This window comes from Leuciscus leuciscus, assembly GCF_965113295.1.
Source record: "Leuciscus leuciscus genome assembly, chromosome: 2".
Lineage (NCBI taxonomy): Eukaryota > Metazoa > Chordata > Actinopteri > Cypriniformes > Leuciscidae > Leuciscus > Leuciscus leuciscus.
Window position 1 is genome coordinate 20323946 of NC_138726.1, and position 23905 is coordinate 20347850.

Sequence of the window (23905 nt, forward strand, 5' to 3'; positions counted from 1 at the left end):
TTCCTTTGTTTTCTCAGAGTTGCCCTCTCTTCCAGTTCTTCCAGTTTTTTCAGTCTTACACCGGGTCTGCATAGAAAGTAATTCACATAACATATCAGCTCCTTTTACGATTTTTTTATTTTATTTTATTTTTTTATATAATTTTTCAGAAATAAGACAAACAGTAACAAACAGTCAAGTTTATATGGGTAGTTACATGGAAATGTAACAAAATGTAACATTTAAAGAAAAAAAGTTTCCATAATCAACAAGTACACTTGAGTGAAAAGAAGTCAACAGGTTATCATGTAAACATATATTTACATACACACACACACACATACATATATATACAGTGAGGAAAATAAGTATTTGAACACCCTGCTATTTTGCAAGTTCTCCCACTTAGAAATCATGGAGGGGTCTGAAATTGTCATCGTAGGTGCATGTCCACTGTGAGAGACATAATCTAAAAAAAAAAATCCAGAAATCACAATGTATGATTTTTTAACTATTTATTTGTATGATACAGCTGCAAATAAGTATTTGAACACCTGAGAAAATCAATGTTAATATTTGGTACAGTAGCCTTTGTTTGCAATTACAGAGGTCAAACGTTTCCTGTAGTTTTTCCACCAGGTTTGCACACACTGCAGGAGGGATTTTGGCCCACTCCTCCACACAGATCTTCTCTAGATCAGTCAGGTTTCTGGGCTGTCGCTGACAAACACGGAGTTTGAGGTCCCTCCAAAGATTCTCTATTGGGTTTAGGTCTGGAGACTGGCTAGGCCACGCCAGAACCTTGATATGCTTCTTACCCTTGGTTATCCCACTCCTTGGTTATCCTGGCTGTGTGCTTCGGGTCAATAGCCGCGTTTCCACTGTCGGGCCAGGGCCGGGCCAGGGCTTTAAACGGGCCGTGCCGGGCTGATAGCCTCGGGCTAATAGCACCGGGCCTGCGTTTCCACTGTCGGGCCAGAAGCTCCACAGCGCTTCACTAAAACACGCCCGTAACACGCCTCTCTGGAACAACGTCACACTAACCCATTCACCAACAAATGGAAGTTTTATCAGAAAACTAATCAGAAATCACTGGAAACAGCGTTGAAAACAAACATGATAAAAGCGGCCGTTTGCTGGCATTTTTGTTGTTTACTTGAATATTTAAAACCCAAGCATCGATGTTTTACCACAGGTTTACAATAAAAAGTGATACATTGATCATAATGAATTAATTTATGTCAAAATTGCACATTAGTCACTCAGAAATAAATGACCGTTAGGTCTATTTCACAAAAGAAAGAGGACACACTTACTTCTTCAGTCGCGTCTGTTACTGTTTATCTGGTAGTTACAGGACATATTTACATCACATTTAGAAAGAATGATCATTTCTACAAATATATGCCAACAAAAATACGACCTGAGGAGCTTAAGCAGCACTCTCTCGACTCCCATACAGATATTTTCAGTCAGAGAAACAGAGGAAGCTCCCGAAAAAAAAGTTGCTTTATTTTATGATAGTCCGGTATAATGAGACGAGACGTAGGCTACTGACAGATCAAATAAAAACATGACTGTGATAGCCTTTATGATTGGTCTGATTTCTTCAAGCGTTCACTATGTTTTTTTACTATGCGTATCTTCAAGCGTTTACTATGTTCACTATGGTAATGGTTAGCGCGCATAGTCTTTTGCATCACAAACACAAGGCATTCAAACATGAACGCGAGTTAAATTATTTTAAAAGTCTTTAATGCTGACAGAATCATCCGGCGCTGCCGTCTCCCGACTCAGGTAAACTCCGCCTCTGTTCGTAACCACTCCTCTAGCCCGAGCTGGCCCGCTCTGGCCCAAGGTATTCGACGGGCCAGAAATCCTGGCCGTTGGCCCTGAGTAAGCCCCGATCAAGCCCCGGAAGTGACAGTGGAAACGCGACTGGCCCTGGCACGCACTAGCACGGCCCGGCCCTGGCCCGACAGTGGAAACGCGGCTAATGTCATGTTGGAAGACCCAGCCTCGACCCATCTTCAATGCTCTAACTGAGGGAAGGAGGTTGTTCCCCAAAATCTCACAATACATGGCCCCGGTCATCCTCTCCTTAATACAGTGCAGTCGCCCTGTCCCATGTGCAGAAAAACACCCCCAAAGCATGATGCTACCACCCCCATGGGATGGTACTCATCATTCTTCTTCCTCCAAACACGGTTAATGGAATTATGACCAAAAAGTTCTATTTTGGTCTCATCTGACCACATGACTTTCTCCCATGACTCCTCTGGATCATCCAAATGGTCATTGGCAAACTTAAGACGGGCCTTGACATGTGCTGGTTTAAGCAGGGGAACCTTCCGTGCCATGCATGATTTCAAACCATGACGTCTTAGTGTATTACCAACAGTAACCTTGGAAACGGTGGTCCCAGCTCTTTTCAGGTCATTGACCATATATATATATATATGTATATATATATATGGTCAATGACCATATATTTACAGATTTTGCTTGTAATTTTACAGTTTTTAATATAATTTAGGTATAAATCCAAATAAAATTTGGATTTTTTTTTTTTAACAATGTATATGTGTATATGGGTCCCAGCTCTTTTCAGGTCATTGACCATATATATATATATATGGTCAATGACCTGAAAAGAGCTGGGACCCATATACACATATACATTGTTAAAAAAAAAAATCCAAATTTTATTTGGATTTATACCTAAATTATATTAAAAACTGTAAAATTACAAGCAAAATCTGTAAATTAACAAGACCATTATTTCAAGTATTATATCGTTAATGACAAATTACAGTAAATGTTTTCTTACATTACATATTTATGTAAAATTACAAAAATTAAATATGTTGCTCAATATTATAAAGGTCTATGTCCATACTAACAATTTAACATTCTTTTTTGTAATTTTAAAGTAAATCTTATTAGTTTTATATTTAGGTTTATTTTTACATTCAAACTCTAATTCTGGAAACAAATATATCAAACTATATATAGCAAACTGAATATCAAACAATGCATAGTCTGTTTTTAAAGAGAATAAAGCTGCACTGCTCTCCAGGTTGAAAGTTTCAGGCCTCTGCCCACACTCCAGTTGATCCAAATTGCTTTACGAAGGAAATTGTGAATAGAGATGAGAAAAGCACACACATTCTTTACTAAATCTCCAAAAACCACCCATCAACTTTCACAAACACACTCATGGCATACAGCCATTTTAAAGTATTTGTTATATGCTATCTGATCAGAATGTGCATTTATTATTTGGAGTGTGCGAGCGAAACCCCTATACGGAGACATTTGATACTAGAAAAAGCAGAACATGGAGAAAAGGGTCTGAAAGTACTGGATGCAATGCGATGCAAAGCATGCAATGTGTGGAAAACACACATTCAAATATGGAAAATATAGCGGCTACTCACTCCAATGATAAAACCGCTGAGAGACTAAGACAGGAACTTTATGCACTTGTGACACACAAATAAAACATCGATGAGGCAAAAAGTACTTTTGATGGCTTTTCTTTATTGCACAGACTGATGTTTCTCGATGGTATCAAGTTTAGTGGTCAACAAAGAATACATCGTCCCTGCTCATCCCCTCTCGCTATCTCAATCAGTGAACAGGTGACTAATGTTCCCATTACTACGTAATCCTGTGACCCCCCCATCATGATCACTTGACAATCATAACTTTTTCATGTCTACTACAATCCAGGCCCTAATTATTATCAAATAATGATTACATGTTCATTATAGACATGAATTTTTCAAGTTAACATTGCATTAACAACAATCATATAATGTACATTTATCTTCCAAAAAAGGAAAAAAAAAATCTTGAAAAAAGTCAAGCCAAAAAAGTGTTCATGCTTAGTCAAAGTATTCTTTCCAGTTTCTCTGTCAAGCTCATAGGTCAAAGTAAAAAATGTCAGGTACCAAGTGAAGTTATCCATCTTCTGCTTCTTGTGAAAGACAAACCTTGGTTATCGGCCTGTCCAGACAGCTGCTTTTAGTCTTAACTTGCACATGACGCACAAATCCTCTTCTTTTTGAGGTTTGAATTATGCGTCCCATAAGCCAAGAGTTTCGAGGTGCTGTGTTATCCACTGTAATCCACTATGTCTCCTGGTTTAAAGTTGCATTTGACCTTTTTTGACGTTCTTGAAGCTGCGGTAAGTACTCCTGAACTCATCTCTTCCAGAAAAAATCTGACATGTACTGGACTTGTTTCCATCATTTATGGGCATAAACATCATCCTTTTTAAATTCTCCTGGTGGTAACTGTTGTAAACTTTTCCTTCGTCGAAGCAGAGACCAGGAGACATCGGGATATCTTTCAAGCAGGATTCTTTATTGAGAACTCGCTGTGCGTCAATGTAGTCATCCAAGTCTAACTAATAGCTCAGCACAGTAGAGTTTATACCTTTCAAGGGGGAGGGATTTACATAGAGGTGGAGACACTCTGAACAAAGCATGCAAATTAAGTACCGGAGTCAGCCCGTCACCGGAATATCCCCAGCCCTGATCTCATCAGTATAACAGTGTCATGGAAATGCATAGATGCTAATCCAATCAGCCTGACAGTATCGCCCATACCTTCACATTATCATAGAGACAAAGGCACAGCTGTGCCTTGCTAAACTTGGGACACTGACACTGGTCAGGAGGTGCAAAAAGACAAAAAATGTATATCAGATACCTGGGTTGCTTGACTTAATCTTCTTTGAATATCATCATCTATACCTCAAAATGTCAAATACAATGTACCAAACTTTCTCAGTTTATATATTATTGTATTGGAACCTAAATTAAATCTAACATTTAATAAATTTGTAGTCCAACAGTTCCCCCTTTGAGAGTTCTAATAACTCTCACGAAATAAAAATGTAGACACTTAAAGTTCATTCTTGTAACCTGTGATCGTTACAGGCACATTAGCACAGGCTCTGTGTTGATTGTCTGTAATTGCATGCTGACACAGAAACAAACATGCAACTAGGGTCTGTGAAGTTATTACGGGTAATAGCCTAGTCTTTTCTGGTTGGAACTGTCATTTTCTCATGATGGGCGTGAGTCATTTGTTGAATGAAACACTTGATGCTGTGGACGCATAGATAGTACACCAGTAGGAGAAACAAGAGCAGAATTGCTATTTCCTTGATCCACAGCCAGGGTTTACCTAATAGGTTTCCAAACTATGAAGAATTATCTTCAGTCATCTGGTGTAATTTTGCTGAAAGATCAAGAATGTCTTGTTGGATTTTGTTCAAGTCCTCTGTTGGATCAATTAACCCGGTGCAGCACTCAGGACCGATAATGGTGCAGGCTCCCCCTTGCGTTGCAAGAATGTAATCCAAGGCCACTCTGTTCTGTAAGATCATTATCATGTGCGAAGCGAGAGTGTCTGTGATGTTACCCAGGGCCAAAGCCATATCATTGGGCAATTTCTGTACAGAATTCGATAAGCTTCTGACTTGATCAAGGGCACGTATGACACCATAAGACGGGATTAACCCTCTGGGGTCTGAGGTGTTTTCTGGGCCCTGGAGGTGTTCTGAGATGCGCTGACATTTGTGCTTATTTCTGTTACTTGTGACATTTTCATGGCTAAAATCTGATTACACTGTATTTAGCACAAACTCTGCTACAGTAATATATCAGCAGCATGTATGTAAAAGTTTGTAGTTTTGAGATAATGACATTTATGCGTGGTTTGTGAAAAAAACAAAAACAATTGTCACTGAAATAAGGCCATGAAACCCATACTGATTATTTCTTCACACGAAAATTGAAAATTGTATCACATAGCCTAGAATATTTGCTCCAAAACTATGTGAAAATCATCCTGACAACTCATTCAGATAAAACAATATATCGATTTTAAATTTGTTAGACATGTTTTGTGTAAGAAAGCTTTATGCGAGGAGGCGTGAACACATCATTAATATTGATGGCTTTCACACCTGAGAAAGACAAAGACCCTCCCCTAATGGCCCTATCAGGTGCTATCAGGCCCTATCATTCTGAGCAACCTTGCACAAAGAATGAGGAGATTTAAAAAAGAATGGCTTTTTGATTGTTTGGATTTATTTACAACATAATCCAAAGATACACAACAAAGGACAAAAAAGCACATTATTTAACACACTGATCTAAAGACAGAGACTTGAACAGTCACACACCTTTGTGCCATTCCTGAAACGTACATACCTGTCATTTCCAAGGTGTTTGATTTTTCACTTTACCATGTTCATGTACAGAGACTCATGTGAATGTTGAAGTCAGCAAGACCAGGAGACGTCGAATAACGACGCCCTGTAAAAACAGGGCCCTGTGTTTTTACGCCCTGTAAAAAACAACAACAAAAAACTCAGCTGTGAACATGCTGATATCAAGAGAAACTACAGGGCTGCACGATTTTGGGAATACATTTTTAATTTTTCTGGTTAAAATTGCTTTTTAAAACACACACACACACACACACACACACACACACACACACACACACACACACACACACACACACACACACACACACACACACCAGGTTTGTTTTGCCTTGTAGGCATAGGCTGCAGTGCTGCATAAATAATAATAACAATAACCTATAGCAAGCGGCCTATCAATCGTTAAAAAGGAACACTTCAGTTACACTACACTAGAGAAAAATATATTGATTATCATATGTCACTTCAAATGTTTCCATTTGTTATGACGTTATGAAATAAAATTGGAGTAAAAACATGAAGCCTAATGTTTGGTGCGTTTTGCTTTTCAAACGCACAGCGCGTATTTACTGAAGCGATCAAGCCGCTCCAAACTATGAAACATTTGTTACCATTTACATATCTACGTTTTAGCAGATATCCACAAACACAGTATTTAACAGTGAACACGGGTCTAAACATTATAATATTCTAGGGCTGGGACGGTATGGATTTTTTCTTACCGCGGTTGAAAAGCAAGAAATTACTGCGGAATAGTGGTAAACCGCTTTAAACCTCAACCCCCCCTCCCCACCCTCCCCCCAGTTTTTTTTCACATGCGGTTAGGGGAGGAGCCCTAATGGAGCCCCGCCCCCACCCCCCAATTTTACCCATTGTTCATAATTAACCAGCACAAATTGAAATTATAACAATTGGTAAATCTGATAAATGACAGAGCAATTCATCACATCAAATATTCTCTTTAATGTTATATTTCAAAATTACAAATACAAAAATTACAAAAATATAACAAATTGCTCCAAACAGTTTGGAAAAACAAATCTTTTTGCATTTTGCGTCTCTGCCACCACCTCTTCCACTGTCTCCTCCTCTAATCTGGCAACCTTTTTAGGGGGCTTACCCTTTGGTGCCCAGAATGATAAAATATCTTTTTGCTTTTTCCCTGACATCTTTGAAAAATACAAATGCAATGGCAATGATTAATGTATGTTTTGACAGGATATAAAATATTACCCAGAGCACTCTGCTTTAATACATGTACCCTTAATGTAACTAGAAAGACTATTAATACAGTATAATATATAATTTAAAATAAAATGAAGAAATACATCTTCATTCCTTCCCATACCCACTAACATTTCCCTTAGTTTCAGATAACGTAAGCTAGCCAAACTGAGCCAAAGCTTCTGGCCTGGTTGCAAAGTAGTTGTAGAGTTTTTGACTGCATCAATAATAATGTATACGATGGGCTATATATTAAATGTTCTAGCCTAAAAATGTTAGACAAGCTTTCTTCCGACTTAATACGCTGATTTCACGCAGCCGTTATTTTGAAATCGAAAGCGAGGCTCCGGTGGGAAGAAAACCGGAAGTGTCGCCTTTAATCACAGGAGAGTCGTGAATGCGATGGCGTATTGTTGTGTTTAATGATGTTGTGTCAATTCTAAAAATGTACATACATTTCTTTAATACTTTAGACTATATACAGTGAAATTCATTTATAAATAAAAAATATTTTTTATATATAATTCAGAATGTAAAAAAAGAAGCAGGAATGATCTATATACATATCCTATATTGGATATTAACATCCAACAGTGTAAATCGCGGCAGCAGCTTCAGGTTGGTAATCCAAGGCATTGTTGTTTATCTTTACTTCCGGGGTTCTTCCCACCGGAGCCTCACTTTCGATTTCAAAATGGCGGCTGCGTGAAATCAGCGTATACCTTCTCCATCACGACGTGTGTTCGCGCGATGTTGTTGGTTACCTAGTAACGAACGTACGGTGGCCTAGAATGTTCCGTCAACTTCCGTGTGTTCGCGCATCTATGTTGCCTAGTAACGAACGCAAATCTGGCCGAGATACGTACTGGCGGCAGGAAAGTTGGAAACTTCACTTTGTGTGCCTGTGCCTCGTATACAACGTTATATATAAAGCTTGCAGGACAACTTGGTTGGCATTGCCTTTTCAGCGTGAGAAATACACTGTGTGGCGTGTGAGCGTGTGAACTGGTTGAATTGCGTGTGTCTCACGGCCAATGCGTGAGACTTGAGAACCCTGAGTAACTCAGTAGCCTATGTATTTTTAATAATGTTTAAATGGTGTAATATTTGATTATGTAGCCTACTTATCCATTTTCTTGCAAGTGCCGTCAAGATTACTCTCTGGTGCTGTGCACTTGCCGCGACTCTGTGAGGGTTGACAAACGCGGTCTTCACATGAGAGAATTGTGTTAAATAAGCACGCGCAATTAAAAGCTGAGGTCCTGCTTTTGGGGCTTCAAATTATAGGCTATAAGATATATGCAATATAATTGGGAGTCTGCACAGGGTGTTCATTTTGAAAATTACTTATTTTTTTATCTTTTTTTTTATGTTGCGGCTTGGACGCGGCGTCTGCCGAAAATAGACTAGGCGCCTATATTTAGCGAAGCGTTAAAAATAATGTAAATAAAATATTATGTAAACACAAGCATTGACTAGAGTGGGCGCGATCAGCTCCGGTAGCCGCGTCGCAGCCGTAACGCGCCACAGAGTGTAAATAAGGAGTTATAGTCAATAGCCTACGAATGGAATGTTATTATGTGTCATGGAACATTGCGCTCCCCAACTTGCGAAAGGTCGGATTTGCTCCATCTTTTGATAAGTTTTGTTTAGAAAACCTTGAATCCATGTAAGACACAATGTTATTATACACAATCCATGTCATTATTATTATCAATGAATCCATGTCATTAGACACAACGTGAACACATGTGAAGGCCAGTGTTTATTTTTTTTATTTTTTTTTGCGGTGATGACGGTGACGAGCTCAGACCCGCGGTAGGCGGTATTGCGGTAATGCGGTAACCGTCCCAGCCCTATAATATTCAGCATATATCTAGAAACAGTTCAACTGCAATGTGAAGTTTATGCAACAATAACATTAACTAATATAATTCAAAATACATTTCTTATCTTACATCTTTCTTGTCTTCAAATCGCGTTCTTCTTCTTCTGAGGTAAATCCAATGTAAGCTGACATTTGGAAGTCAAGTCTTCCAAACTCGACGAAAAGCAGAGACTGATGAAGTTTGGTGCTTTGTTTTTGAGGTAATGAGCACGTTCGCGTTCCTTCACGTGGAGATTTGCTTGTCAATCTTTTTTGCGCGTGGGCGTGGTCACATTAAAAATAATGAGCAAGGGTTTGAGAAACTGGACATCTTGTTGGTTTTATATAAATTACTTAAACAGAGAATATTTGTTTTCATTTTGAATCCGATCATTTAAAAGTACACACTTACATTTTTATAAAGAGATATGGCTCATAAATGTGTGATAAGTATTTGCTGAATTTTGTTTCAGTTTATAGACGTGCTCAAGAAAAAAAAGTTCACCGATACGGAGAGGCAGAAAGCACACCCTGTTTATTTTCTTTATTTTACAAAAGCACAATGTTTTGTTTTGATTGTAAGTGGACACATACAAAAGTAGACATATCACAGATTCTTTTTTCATATTTGTTTTTTCTGTATGACCATAAATGACGGAGTAATTTAAGTTAATTGTGCTACTATGTGATGAAAATCCAGCAAAACGCGCCGGCGCGTTTGCCGACCCCAGAGGATTAATGCTCCAAGAGTTCTTGACCACCATGTTTGTGCACAAGTGAGTCCTGGAATGCTAAGAATATGTTTCTGGAGTCTACACTTTGTGCGATGTCCATGATGGTTACTAGTACGACAATTTTGATCATGTTGATGGATGAATGAAGTTCCCGTATGTGGGTCTCTGCATTGTGTATTTTTTTTCTTTTTCTTTTGTGATAGTTGGCTCGGCAATGGGTCTAGCTATTTTCTAGAGGTTGTGGTTTCATACGCAGGTGAGGAGGTCGGTGCATATGGGTCTCGGGACAGCCATCAAGTGGTATCTGCACAGAGTAAGAAAGAAAACAAAAGACGAAAGAGCAGTATTTGTTCAAACACTAGGGTTGTATCCTTTTCCGAGTCTGCTATTGTTGTTCCATCTTTCCCTATTTCTTAATTCCTGCGACACCAAAAAGAAAGAACGGTGAGATAAGGATGGATTAGTGAATGGGGAAGGCCTATGAGAGAGTCTTCACCGCAGGGTTGGCCCCCGAAGCCTGTTGCACTCGGTTCTTCCCTGGGCTCCTCACTGGTCCGTGTCCTATCCTATCCCTGTAGGTGGGGGAACAACTTTACAGTGTGACACATGAGTCCAGGTTTTCCTTCCCTGACACAACACTGCAGCTGCTGTAATCAACATCACTTGATGTGGTCTGTTCCACTTAGGCTCTAATGGCTTGTTTCAGAATTACTTTATCATGACCCATTGACCTGGGATGATTGTGTGTCCACCTTCTGGTGGAGTCTGTCAACACGACTCAACTCTCTCTTTAGCACTCTGTACTGCCTTTTTGAGGTTTTCACAGTAAGCGATAAGGGCATCTAAGGCAATGTGTACATCAGCATTTCTAAGATCAATCACACCTGGCATCTGCATTGGGCGTCCAGTAATAATCTCATGAGGGCTCAGTCCTACTGATCTGTTAGGTCTCATACTACACAGAGCTGCTGGCAGCGCTTCAACCCATGGTACCCATGGGACATCATACATGAGGATGGGTTTGTGACTGGCACACACTGTAAAACTGAGGAGATTAAACTGACCAGGAATATTATTAACCCCCTGAGGTCTACGGTATCGCCGGCGATACCAGCTCGCTTTTTTTTTATCAGTGTAAAATAAACTCATAAATACTCTGTTGACTTTGATTTTTCATAGGAGTTTCGTACATCAATCGATTCCAAATAAAGAAAAATAAACACGAAGCGAGTTCTGCCTTCTCTCTGTCAGTGTAGTCCATTCTGAAACGCGTCCGAAAATATACAATAACTCGCCGAATACTTCTCACACAGACACGTGAGATATGTCTTTATGAAGCTTGAAATCTCTTCTTTTAAATGAAGTAATTTATATAAAAAACAAATGTTTTCAACTCATGTAATCCGTTTGAAAGCAAGGAGAGGTACCGTTTTTCCTTCTGCCTCATTATCTCTATAATGAGTTGAGGCCGCCCCGCCCCCGGCGCTATTCAAATGGTAAATAGTTTAGGTGATCTAGTATGCATCGCATACGCCCCCCCGATCAATGCCATAAAAACACAGTTTCTTCATCAGACTTACTGATAGTTCATCGCGTTTTGAGTATGGCACGCTTCTCCAGTAAAGACGCCCTTCAGATGATTCTGGACAGCGAGGAAGTTGTTTCCTCAGAGGAAGATTGTAACTCAGACTACAAACGGCAGCATTTTGAAGAGCGAATTCCGCCGAGGACACAATTTCGGAGTAAGTTTTACTTAAAAGTCTTTTGTCTTTTATTTTTCGTGTTCGCATTTATGAGGAAAAAACAATATTACGTGACAGTTCTCCATTATGGATGCGAGCGCTCTGAAAGCCACTAAAAGACTTTCAAACTTTCACAGAGACCTCAAAACAGAAACTACAAATCCTTTCTTTAAAACGAATTTCGTTTTGTATCAATTGTATCTTAATTTTAATATTTTTTTCATTAACAAATTTCCTGGATTTAAAGTAAATATAGGCTATAGCAATCACAACATAAGGTGCTTGAACTGGAGATCATCATTAACCAGACCGTAGCCTACTCGCCTCACATGTCTAAAAAATGTGAAATATATTTACAGAAAGCTGGTTCTAAACAAAACCATCCAAAACAAAAAACTATGTAGCCTAATAAATGTGCATTTCTCCGGTGCGTTCACTAGCCTACTGCGAAGATCGCGAGTCAATAGCCTATCGTCAACTTCATCTTTGCCAGAAGTTAAATTTAAATTGCGTGTGTGAATGAATGATGATGTTTTAGCAAACTGTATTGCTATACTGAGGAAAGGAAAATTAGACTGAAATATGTTGAAATAAAATGTAGGCTATTTGTATAAGCAACGTATTAAACTGCAAATTAACAATATGCCCTAATATTTCATGAAAACAACGTTACAGTCAGGCGAAATATGAAAGACAACATCTTGTTGACTAGATTTGGGTACAGTTTTTACTGTAGAATATACTGCCACGTCAAATAAGCTTTTGTTTAGCAATTTCTATATCTATTTTTGTCAAAAATAAAGTCATCAACTAAGATGTTAGCTGTTCCAATGTTGACTATATTCAAACTAATGAATACATAGATAAAATGTAGGCCTATAATCTTTTTTTTTTACAAAGAAAGAGTACACTTGAAATATTGTTGAAATTGTAATTATTGTTGTAATTGTAACCTTTTTAATAAAATAGCAAAACATATTTACAAGATAGATGTAAGCAAAATCTTAAATGGTCAATATAAGTCTTCTTCTAAATATATCTTTTGTCCTTGCATTGTGGGTCAGTCACTGTGTCACACCTGTGTGAATGGCTCATCATTATGCAGAGTGGGTGGTAATTCAGGTGTAAACCACTCCTCGTTCACGCCCCCTTGCATATTGGCTTTCCAAGCAAAACCTGTTTTACATCAATTTAAATCAATGTATGGTTTTATTTGAACGATAAAGCAAGACTATTTTCACATAATTTTGAAGAAAAAACTCTAGGCGAGGACATCCATTAGTCAAAAGTCTTATTGACACATATTTACTATGTGTTTTGTGGCCTTATTTCAGAAATTTTAGTTTTTAGTTTTTTCAATATCCACGCATAAACATTATTCTCTCAAAAATGAAAACATGTACATACACGTGGCTCACATATTATGGTAGCCCTGTTTGTGCTTTATAGAGTGAATTTACACCTTTGCCATTAATATGTTTATAAGCAACTGAAAAAAGCACAAATGTCAGGGCATGTCAGAACATCTCAAGGGCCCAGAAAACCGCTCAGACTCCAGAGGGTTAATAAAGCAATCTTTAGTTGCAGAAGTGATAGTTCTAACATATTTGTAACACAGAGTCGGCTTTGCAACCTTGGCTAGATGGAGTATACACGAGACTAGATAATGATCTGAGATGTCATCGCTCTGCTGTAGAATTTCAACGTCATCAACATTGATTCCATGTGATAATATTAGGTCTAGAGTATGATTATGACAATGAGTAGGTCCTGACACGTGTTGTCTAACTCCAATAGAGTTCAGAATGTCTTTAAATGCCAATCCCAATGCATCGTTTTCGTTATCTACATGTACATCTGCAGCCAGTACTAACTCTGATAGAAAATCAGCAAATTCTTTGTCTGTATGGTGCCCTGGTGGCCTGTATACAGTAGCCAGCACAAATCTCAAACGTGATTTATCATTTACACTAGATAATGTTATATTAAGCACCAACACTTCAAAAGAATTATATTTAAAACAAGACTTATCAGTAATTCTGAAGATATTAATATAAATTACTGCAACACCTCCCCCTTTGCCTTTCAGATGAGGCTCATGTTTATAACCATAATCTTGGGGGGTGGACTCATTTAAAGTAATGTAATTGTCTGGTTTTAGCCAGGTTTCTGTCAAACACAGCACATCTAGGTTATAATCTGTAATCATATCATTAACAATAAGTGCTTTTGAAGTAAGGGATTGAATATTCAGCAACCCAAGCTTTATCATTTGTTCATCTGTATTATATCTGTTTTTTATTTGTTGATCTTCAATTAAATTTTTACCCTTAAATGGGTTTGGGTGTTTTTTGTATTTCCTAATTCGGGGAACAGACACAGTCTCTATATGATGATATCTAGGTGACAGAGTCTCTATGCGATGGGATTTATCTGACGGATTAGCCAGTCTGTCTGCTTCCTGACCTGAGCCCCAATTCATGTTTGAGCTCTAAGACTATGTGCCATATTACAAGAGAGAAGAGCAGCGCCATCTCTTTTCAACAGGTCAGGTCTGCCCCAAAAACTTTACCAATTGTCTATGAATTTTATATTATTTTGCGAACACCACATAGACAGCCAGCCATTGAGTGAGGACAGTCTACTAAGTATCTCATCACTCTGGCGAACAGGAAGGGGACCAGAGCAAATTACAGTGCCTGACATCATACATTCGAGTTCACACACCTCTTTAACGTTCATTTTGGTGATCTCCGACTGGCGAAGTCAAACATCATTATTGCCGACATGAATAATAATCTTAGAGAATTTACGGTTAGCATTAGCCAGCACTTTTAAATTTGCTTTGATGTCAGGTGCTTTGGCTCCTGGCAAACATGTGACTATTTTGGCTGGTGTCTCTATTTTCACGTTCCGTGTAAAAGAATCGCCAATAACTAGGGCACATTCAACAGGATTCTCAGTGGGCATTTCACTGAGTGGGGAGAATCTATTTGTTATGGTAATCAAAACGGAAGAGCTGTGTTTTTTACTACAGCGTCTCACGGTCACCCAGTTGCCCTGCTACGCGGGCTCTACAGCTGGAACCGAACAATCTACAGAGTTCACTAAGCTAGTCGCATCCAAAGCAGTATCTAAAGCCCTTGCATTTTTACCATCCTCAATTAAAATTTGGATGCATGTCTCTAGTTCTGAAATCTTCTCCGTCAGCCTCACTATCTCCCTGCATTTATCACATTTAAATCCCTCATTGCTGACAAAGAATGCTATACTATACATGTGACACGAAGTGCAAGTGACAATAACAGGAGAAGACATTACTCACTGTGTTTGTTGACTGATCCTACTTACCACAGTTGTTTGATAGAGAAAAGAGAAAAAAAAAAGACGGAAAGCACGGATGGCAGGTTAACAGGCTAGCGAGATACTAGCGTGTGGTGCTAGCGATAACAATTTAGATAAAGGCTAGCGATGTCAGATTAATGTGATAGGCAATATTTGACAATATCTAATATATGTTTGATGAGTAAGTTAAATTTAGCAAATAAAAACAACAAGGAATGATAGTAAATAGAGACACAGAAAGCTATACGGAGCTTACAGACACAAACCAGCAGCAAGGCAGACAGGAGCAGTCGATCAAGGCGGGAGCAATCAATCTCAATATCATGAGTATGCCATGTTTGTAGATTGCTTTGGGAATTTCCCTCCAAAAACAATCTATTGATTGTGTATTGTTGACTTTTAGAGTATTGATAGCTAGTGCACTCTAAAAACTCCTGGGTCAAAAATAACCCATAATGGGTTATTTTTGACCCAACTCCTGGGTTAAAAAGGGACCAACTAATTTATGGGTTATTTCAACTCAGAAAATTGGGTTATGCTTTTTGACCCACATTATGGGTTAAATACCTGACCCAAATGTTGGGTTTAAAAAACCCAACATCTGGGTAAAAATAACCCAAAAATTAGTTGGTCCCTTTTTAACCCAGGAGTTGGGTCAAAAATAACCTAACTTGGGTCACTATCCCAGTATGCCTTATTTCAGAAAATAAAACTTTGTTTTACATTATGTTACACACTTCAAGCACTTTTACATTTTTATTGCATTAAATAAAAATCTATAAGAAAAAACACACACTTGGACATGTTTATTTTCATATTTATTTTAGGTCACACTGTAATAACAATATTAGAAATAAAAAATAGAAAAATAAACAACAATTCTCAGAAGAGCCTCAGGAATTTAAGCCTGGGGCCAACTTTGGGGACAAGATTTTTGATGGTGTCCTCATCAAAGAGAAGAAATGCCTCCTCATCTATCTGAAAGACAGAAAACAAGACAATATGAGTATTGTTAATAAGTCGAGACAATTGTGAACCACTCACCAGACACTCTTTCATTATCAAGCTAACAAATAATCACTTTTAAGGTAATGCAGTGGCTTTTTTATTTAATTTTTTTTACGTGGCCCAAATTGCTAGTTAACTAATGTGGTTCTTTTGCAGCATTAACATTACCCATTTTGTGTGAATGACATATTTTCTTTCATTAAAAAGTGTAATGACAGCCCATTCTTATGCATAACAGCTTGAAGACAAGGCACAGTAATCTTTTAGGGTTGTACATACCCCACTGTCGAAGAAGTTGTGACTTACACAAAATCTTGCACTGACACATTTAAGTCTTATTAAAAAAAAAAAAGTAGGTATAGAGAGATGATATAAGGGCAATAAGAGTAAAATGCTCACCTCTAAAATTCTCTGTCAGCTCAGACAGCTGCCACTCAGTTAGCTTATCAGCGAAAAAACTGTGGAGAAAACATAGCAATATAGTGGTTAGCAACAATTTGAAGACTTGACCCGCTTCTTTAACTCTACCTAACGTTACTTCAGCCAGTAGAGCACTGTATAATATGATAAGCACGGCACAGCTGGTAAACATAACTCAACTATTGTGTTGCCTCGTCGCTCTGTAGCCGCAGCTATGGGGCTCGCACACCGGACGAGAAGCGCCGCGTCGCGTCTAGGACAACTCGAGGTATCGGTCAGTCACCGGACGTGCACTCTCTCAAGGGGCTCGCGAAGCGCAGCGCCGCGTCTTTAAAATTCGAACACATTATTCTCTATGAGTGTAACGGACACACACACACACACACACACACACACACAGCGGCGGTCTGTCCGCGGCACCCAGCAACGGCTCAGGACCGTGTTCAAAATCGCGTCCGCTTGTGCGATAACGTTACCTCGAGTTGTCCTAGACCTAGATGTTGTTGTGATAGCCGCGGCTACATGCCAACCACAGAATTACCACGGCTAACGCTAGTCTCAACGTAGCAACGTATTTATTTATTTTAGCAAATGGTGCTAAACTAGCAACAGGGACATGGACACAGAAAAGTTAACATTACATCAACACTGAAAATACTCTCTTACCTTGAATATAGATGAAGTTGCACCGATGAAGCACAGGCCAAAACGGATCGAGCGCGAAGCGACAGTTATTTCAAACGACTGTTGTGAGAAAATTCCAGAACAACTGCGAGAGAGAGAGAGAGAGAGAAAGCCAACCCTATAACCCAGAACATGGGTTACTCTTTGAAAAATAACCCAGAAACCCAAACAACCCATGAATTGGGTCAAAATATTAGCCCTATAACCCAGAAAATGGTTACTCTCTGAAAAAATAACCCATAATTTTAACCCAACACAAATAACCCAGAAAATGGGTTGAAGAAATAACCCAGGAGTTTTTAGAGTGTGTAGTGGCTGTTTGGCCTGATACGGCTTGTTGGACCATAGATTAAGATATTTTTTTTTAACCATTTCTCTTGCTTACTGAAAAACACAGGCCTGCACTACAATTTCCTCTGCAGGGTATCAACTGACTAAGCTGAGTCACAACCCTATAAAATGGTAAAACAAAAACTGACTACCACTCTCAGAAAGGACAGTGGGGAAGTTTACAAATGAAAGCAATTCATGGATCACAGCAACTTAAGAAGTTATTTTAATAAAGTCACGAATTGGTGTGTGGAGGGTCAATTGAGTTCTTCTGATGTTATTTTTGAGAATAGCTGGAGTGTTTCTCCATACGGGCAATTGAGATGTATAATGGATATTACAGAAGGCAGACTCCCACTATGAAAAATCTGGAAATGGTCAGGAAATTTGAGAATTTTCTCCTTTTATTCCCCATTTTGTGGAATCACACTTGATTCCACACTGGAAAATTATTATTTGATTTTTTTTACATGTATGTTTTTTTGGGGTTTTTTTTTTTTTTTTTTTTTTGTGCCTTATTTATCAATGTAATGTAGAAATGAGGGCAGATCCAAGTGCAGAAATTATCTTACTGTTGAATATTAAATACTGGTAAATAAAATGAAACATTTACAAACATTATAAGTAGGGGTGTAACGATACATGTATTCGTATTGGACCGTTCGGACGAGGCTTTCGGTTCAGTACGCATTACAAACCGAACGATTTGTTGGACCATTTTTTTCTGCCGGTGCTACCCAAATTTGGTAACACTTTATAATAACTGCACGCTATTAATCATTAGTTAAGCATTAGTAAACAGTTAATTCATCATTTATAAAGCATTAATATACATTAATAAGCAGTTTATAAATACAGTTATAAATGCTGTATTCTTGATTTATAAGCATGTCTATAATGTGTTTAATAATTGTATTTTCTTAATTTATTAATGATCACTTTATCATTTTTAAATGAGGTATTGCATTATTTACAAACCGGTTATTTAGGAGTTGTCAGTGGCTAATAAGATCACTTAGAAAGTGTAAGTAAATGTAGTAGATTCAGGCAGTTATAAAGCATTTAGTAGTGGTCAGTTAACTATGTTTGTGAGCTAATCTAAGGTGAGGACTAGTTATGCTTTGTAAAGCATTTATAAAGGAGATTTAAAGACTCAGTTTTCTTCTAAACAGAAAAAGTAAACAAATACAACACAGCGATACAGAACATAAAAATATTAACAGCCTTTAAATCTTCTTTATAAACGCTTTACAAAGCATAACTAGTCCTCACTTTAGATTAGCTCACAAACATAGTTAACTGACCACTACTAAATGCTTTATAACTACCCGAATTAACCCTGAATTACAGTGGAAATACATGTTAATAAACCATTTATTAACACACTAAGTAACTATTACCATATGTCTGAATAATAATATGTATTTAAACAGTTTATTAATAATTTACTTACACTTTCTAAGTGATCTTATGAACCACTGACAACTCCTAAATAACCGGTTTGTAAATAATGAAATACTTCATTTAGAAATGATAAATTGATCATTAATTAAGTATGAAAACACAATTATTAAACTCATTATAGATATGCTTATAAATTAAGAATACTGCATTTATAACTGTATTTATAAACTGCTTGTTAATGTCTATTAATGCTTTATAAATGATGAATTAACTGTTTACTAATGCTTAACTAATGATTAATAGCGTGCAGTTATTATAAAGTGTTACCCAAAATTTTGTTAGCTGGCGCGACCACCACAGCTTTGCCCAACATCAAATTGCAAACATAATGAAACCGAAACAAAACTATTTCGTTGCTATTCATTTGTGCTTCACGGATCATTTCAGATCTAGTGAGAAGCATTCAAATTTCTCCGTTATTAACCGTAGATATCTATTAGATCAAACAGCGCTGACGTGGATACTAGGAGAAACATTGTGCCATGAATGAACTAATTATAGGCTTTATGTCCACAAATCAGCAACATTCACCATGAATTTAATGTAGTAAGACTAGCTGTAACCATGGAAGTTTGGCAGGAATAGTAAAATGCTTTCAAGTACGTCACACTTCTTTTCCAGCACTTCAAAAATCAAATATTATCATATTTAAATGTTATTTTTAATGTGATGACCAAAACATTATTTGTTCATCCTTCAAAGATTACCCCCATTTAAAAAACTAAGTTTCAAGATGTAGGAAAACTCACACTCATTTAAAAATAAAAAAGACATTCAATTGTTACCAGTAGATGGCTGCCATTTCCACTCCCAAATATTAACATTTTAATCGTTTTGCTTTTGAATTAATTCGACATTATGAATAAAAATGCTGCCCTTAAATGTTAATCTGGAGCGTTGCAAACTTTTTTTTTTAAAACACTTTATTGATTTTAGAAACATTAACAATAAAACATAAACAAAACAAAATACAAAACAAATTTAAACAGGAGAGGGAAAAGAAAAAGAAAAAAAAGTACTATACATACATGACATGGTGCATGTACATTATTATCATGACATGGTGCATGCTAGGTCAGATTACTCAGACAATAAAAATATTTGGTTCAGCTTCCTTTAAAAAATCCTATAAAGGGATTCCAGACTTTGAAAAACATTTCAGGTTTTCCCTCTAATATATGTGAGTTTTTCCAAAGCCAGACAGTAAGACAATTCCTGTAACCATTGTTTAAAATTAGGGCTTTCTGTGTTTTTACAATGGCGAGCGACTATAAGTTTAGCTTGTAATAAGCAGAAGATCAACATTTTCTTACCAGAGCTATAGTTAAAGTGCAATTTACAGGGAAAATATTTAATACACAAAGTTTAGGACATAAGTCTAAAACCTTTTGCCCAAAAAGTTTAACTTGGGGACACTTCCATAAACAATGATATAAAGTTAAAGTTAAAATTTCTAGGTTGCATTTTATACATTGATTGGGAATGTTGGGATTACATTTAGTAATTCTGGAGTTATGTATACTCTCATAATCCACTTGTACTGCAGAAGTTTAAACCTGGTATTAACCCCCTGAGGTCGGAGGTATCGCCGGCGATACCAGCTCGCTTTTTTTTAATCAGTGTAAAAGAAACTCATAAATACTCTGTTGACTTTGATTTTCCATAGGAGTTTCATACATCAATCGATTCTGTTAAATGTGTATTATTTTTGTGTATACTCACAATAAAAACAAAGTGTTGTGCTTTTTGCCAAATAAAGAAAAATAAACACGAAGCGAGTTCTGCCTTCTCTCTGCCAGTGAAGTCCATTCTGAAACGCGTCCGAAAATGAACAATAACTGAGCGAATACTCAGTCAAACAGGCATACAGACACACAGGCATGAAGCTTGAATTCTCTTCTTTTAAATGAAGTAATTTATATAAAAAACAAATATTCTCATCTTGTGAAATCTGTATTAAAAGAGAGCGATTCCAGTCGAGCTCATCTCAGCTCATTACGTTTTAATCGGCCCCGCCCACGGAGAGCGCGCGCTATTCAAACGCAAATGACTGAGACGATCCCATACAAACTGTGAACGCCCCCATATCAGCTCGAGAAAACACATCAAGTTTATTCAGATGATAAGTGTAGTTGTCTACACTGTCTCGCAGCGCTGTGAGGAATAATAATAATGGAAAACGTACCTCAGAAGTGCTGGTATTTCGAGGAGCAACGGATGGAATACTGTAGTACGTTTTTTTTCATTCTCAAGTAAATCGCATTTCTGTGTGAATGAATGAACGGCAGCGATGCGCTGTTTACCACAACTCGCAAAAAGACAGTTTAAATTTGAATTGCGTTTCTAGTAGGAATTAGATCGGTCTAGTAGGAATTGCGGTTCTGTGAATGAATGATCTGCTTTTAGCAAACTATTTTTTTTTTAAATATATATTTACAAGGTAGATGTAAACAAATTTTAAAAGGTAAATATAAGCCTTTTCTTTAAATAATTTTTATTGTGTTTTATTATTGACAAATTTGGGGAGAGGATACATATTCCAAAACTGAAAATACAGTATGAGAATAAACTACACAATTACTAGACATGTTTTCCTTGGATATTATACAATTTGTAAGCAAAATTTGTGCAAAAATTTTTTAAAACAAATTGAAATGCTTCCAACTGTGAACCAATTTGGTAGAATATATATATATATATATATATATATATATATATATATATGTATTGCTCTTGCATTCTTTCTTGTGGCTATAGGTGACACACCTGAATGAATGGCTCATTAAGTATGCGGGCCCCATTGTCTCCTCAGGTGTGAACCACTACATATGCATGATGCTGTTGAATGGTTGACGCCCCTTGCGCATATTGTCTTTACAAACAATTTTGTAACTTTTTTCAGTTGCTTATAAACATATTAATGGCAAAGGTATAATTACACTCTATTTAGCACAAACAGGGCTACCATAATATGTGAGCAACATGCATGTACATGTTTGTATTTTTGAGAGAATAATGTTTATGCATGGTTATTGAAAAAACAAAAAACTAAAGTTTCTGAAATAAGGCCACAAAACACATACTAAATATGTGACAATAAGACTTTTGACTAATTGATGTCGTTGCCTAGAGTTTTTTCTTCAAAATGATGTGAAAATCATCCTACCCTTATCATTCACATAACACAATACATTGATTTAAATCTTGTAAAACACTTTTTGTTTGTAAAGGCAATATGCGCAAGGGGCGTCAACCATTCAACAGCATCATGCATATGTAGTGGTTCACACCTGAGGAGACAATGGGGCCCGCATACTTAATGAGCCATTCATTCAGGTGTGTCACCTATAGCCACAAGAAAGAATGCAAGAGCAATATATATATAAATATTCTACCAAATTGGTTCACAGTTGGAAGCATGTCATTTTTTTTTTAAAAAGGTTACAATTACAACAACAATTGAAGTGTAATCTTTCTTTGTAAAAACTAAAGTATACATTTTATCATACATATTTCAAAGTTAAGGATTCATTACTTCGAATATAGCCTACATTGACAAAACATACTATATTTAACATATTAGAAAAAACTGGCAAACAAAAGCTTATTTGAGGTGGCAGATATTTTACAGTAAAAATGTGTAATATATCCAAAACTAATCAACGTAATGTTGTCTTTCATTTGTCTGTAACATAGGTCTTTCGTTTTTATTATAAGGAATATAAATGTTAATTTGCAGTTTAATACGTTGCTTATACAAATACATTTTATTTCAACATATTTCAGTCGATTTTTACTCAGTATAGCAAAATAGTTTGCTAAAAGCAGATCATTCATTCACACACAGAAACGCGATTTACTTGAGAATGAAAAAAAACTTACTACAGTATTCCATCCGTTGCTCCTCGAAATACCAGCACTTCTGAGGTACGTTTTCCATTATTATTATTCCTCACAGCGCTGCGAGAGAGTGTAGACAAGTATCTGATCTGAATAAACTTGATGTGTTTTCTCGAGCTGATATGGGGGCGTTCACAGTTTGTATGGGATCGTCTCAGTCATTTGCGTTTGAATAGCGCGCGCTCTCCGTGGGCGGGGCCGATTAAAACGTAATGAGATGATATGAGCTCGACTGGAATCGCTCTCTTTTAATACAGATTTCACAAGATGAGAATATTTGTTTTTTATATAAATTACTTCATTTAAAAGAAGAGAATTCAAGCTTCATGCCTGTGTGTCTGTATGCCTGTTTGACTGAGTATTCGCTGAGTTATTGTTCATTTTCGGACGCGTTTCAGAATGGACTTCACTGGCAGAGAGAAGGCAGAACTCGCTTCGTGTTTATTTTTCTTTATTTGGCAAAAAGCACAACACTTTGTTTTTATTGTGAGTATACACAAAAATAATACACATTTAACAGAATCGATTGATGTATGAAACTCCTATGGAAAATCAAAGTCAACAGAGTATTTATGAGTTTCTTTTACATTGATAAAAAAAAAGCGAGCTGGTATCGCCGGCGATACCGTAGACCTCAGGGGGTTAAAACAGATACTCTGCCATTCATCCTCAGTTATATTCTCACATATATTTTGACACCAAGCCAAACGCTTATTTTATGTATTTTCCCTGCAGGTAGTGCAGATCAGTCTATAAAACAATGAGATTTGTCTTCCGTTTAAAGTTTTTTTTCTTCTTTTTTTTTCTTTTTCTAAAGGGGACAGATCTGGTAAGAGAAGAGAATGATGTTGTCTTATTGATAAAATTCCCAATTAAATTTTTTTTTTAATTTAAATTTTTTTTAAACCAGCATCGTGTCCCTGGCGTAAAGTTAACGTTTCCCCAAATAGGGGTAAATTGT

At 37.1% G+C, this 23905-nt stretch overlaps 1 protein-coding gene and 1 long non-coding RNA gene across 3 annotated transcripts in view; both read left to right on the forward strand.

Annotated features, from left to right (window-relative positions):
* trmt44 (tRNA methyltransferase 44 homolog) overlaps positions 1–23905 on the forward strand; it is a 188757-nt gene that overhangs the window by 134108 nt on the left and 30744 nt on the right. The gene's annotated exons all lie outside the window — the stretch shown is intronic.
* On the forward strand, positions 13012–19517 carry LOC309486448. Its single transcript, XR_014201548.1, has 3 exons — positions 13012–15542; positions 17544–18310; positions 19306–19517. It is a non-coding gene; the product is annotated as an uncharacterized lncRNA (long non-coding RNA).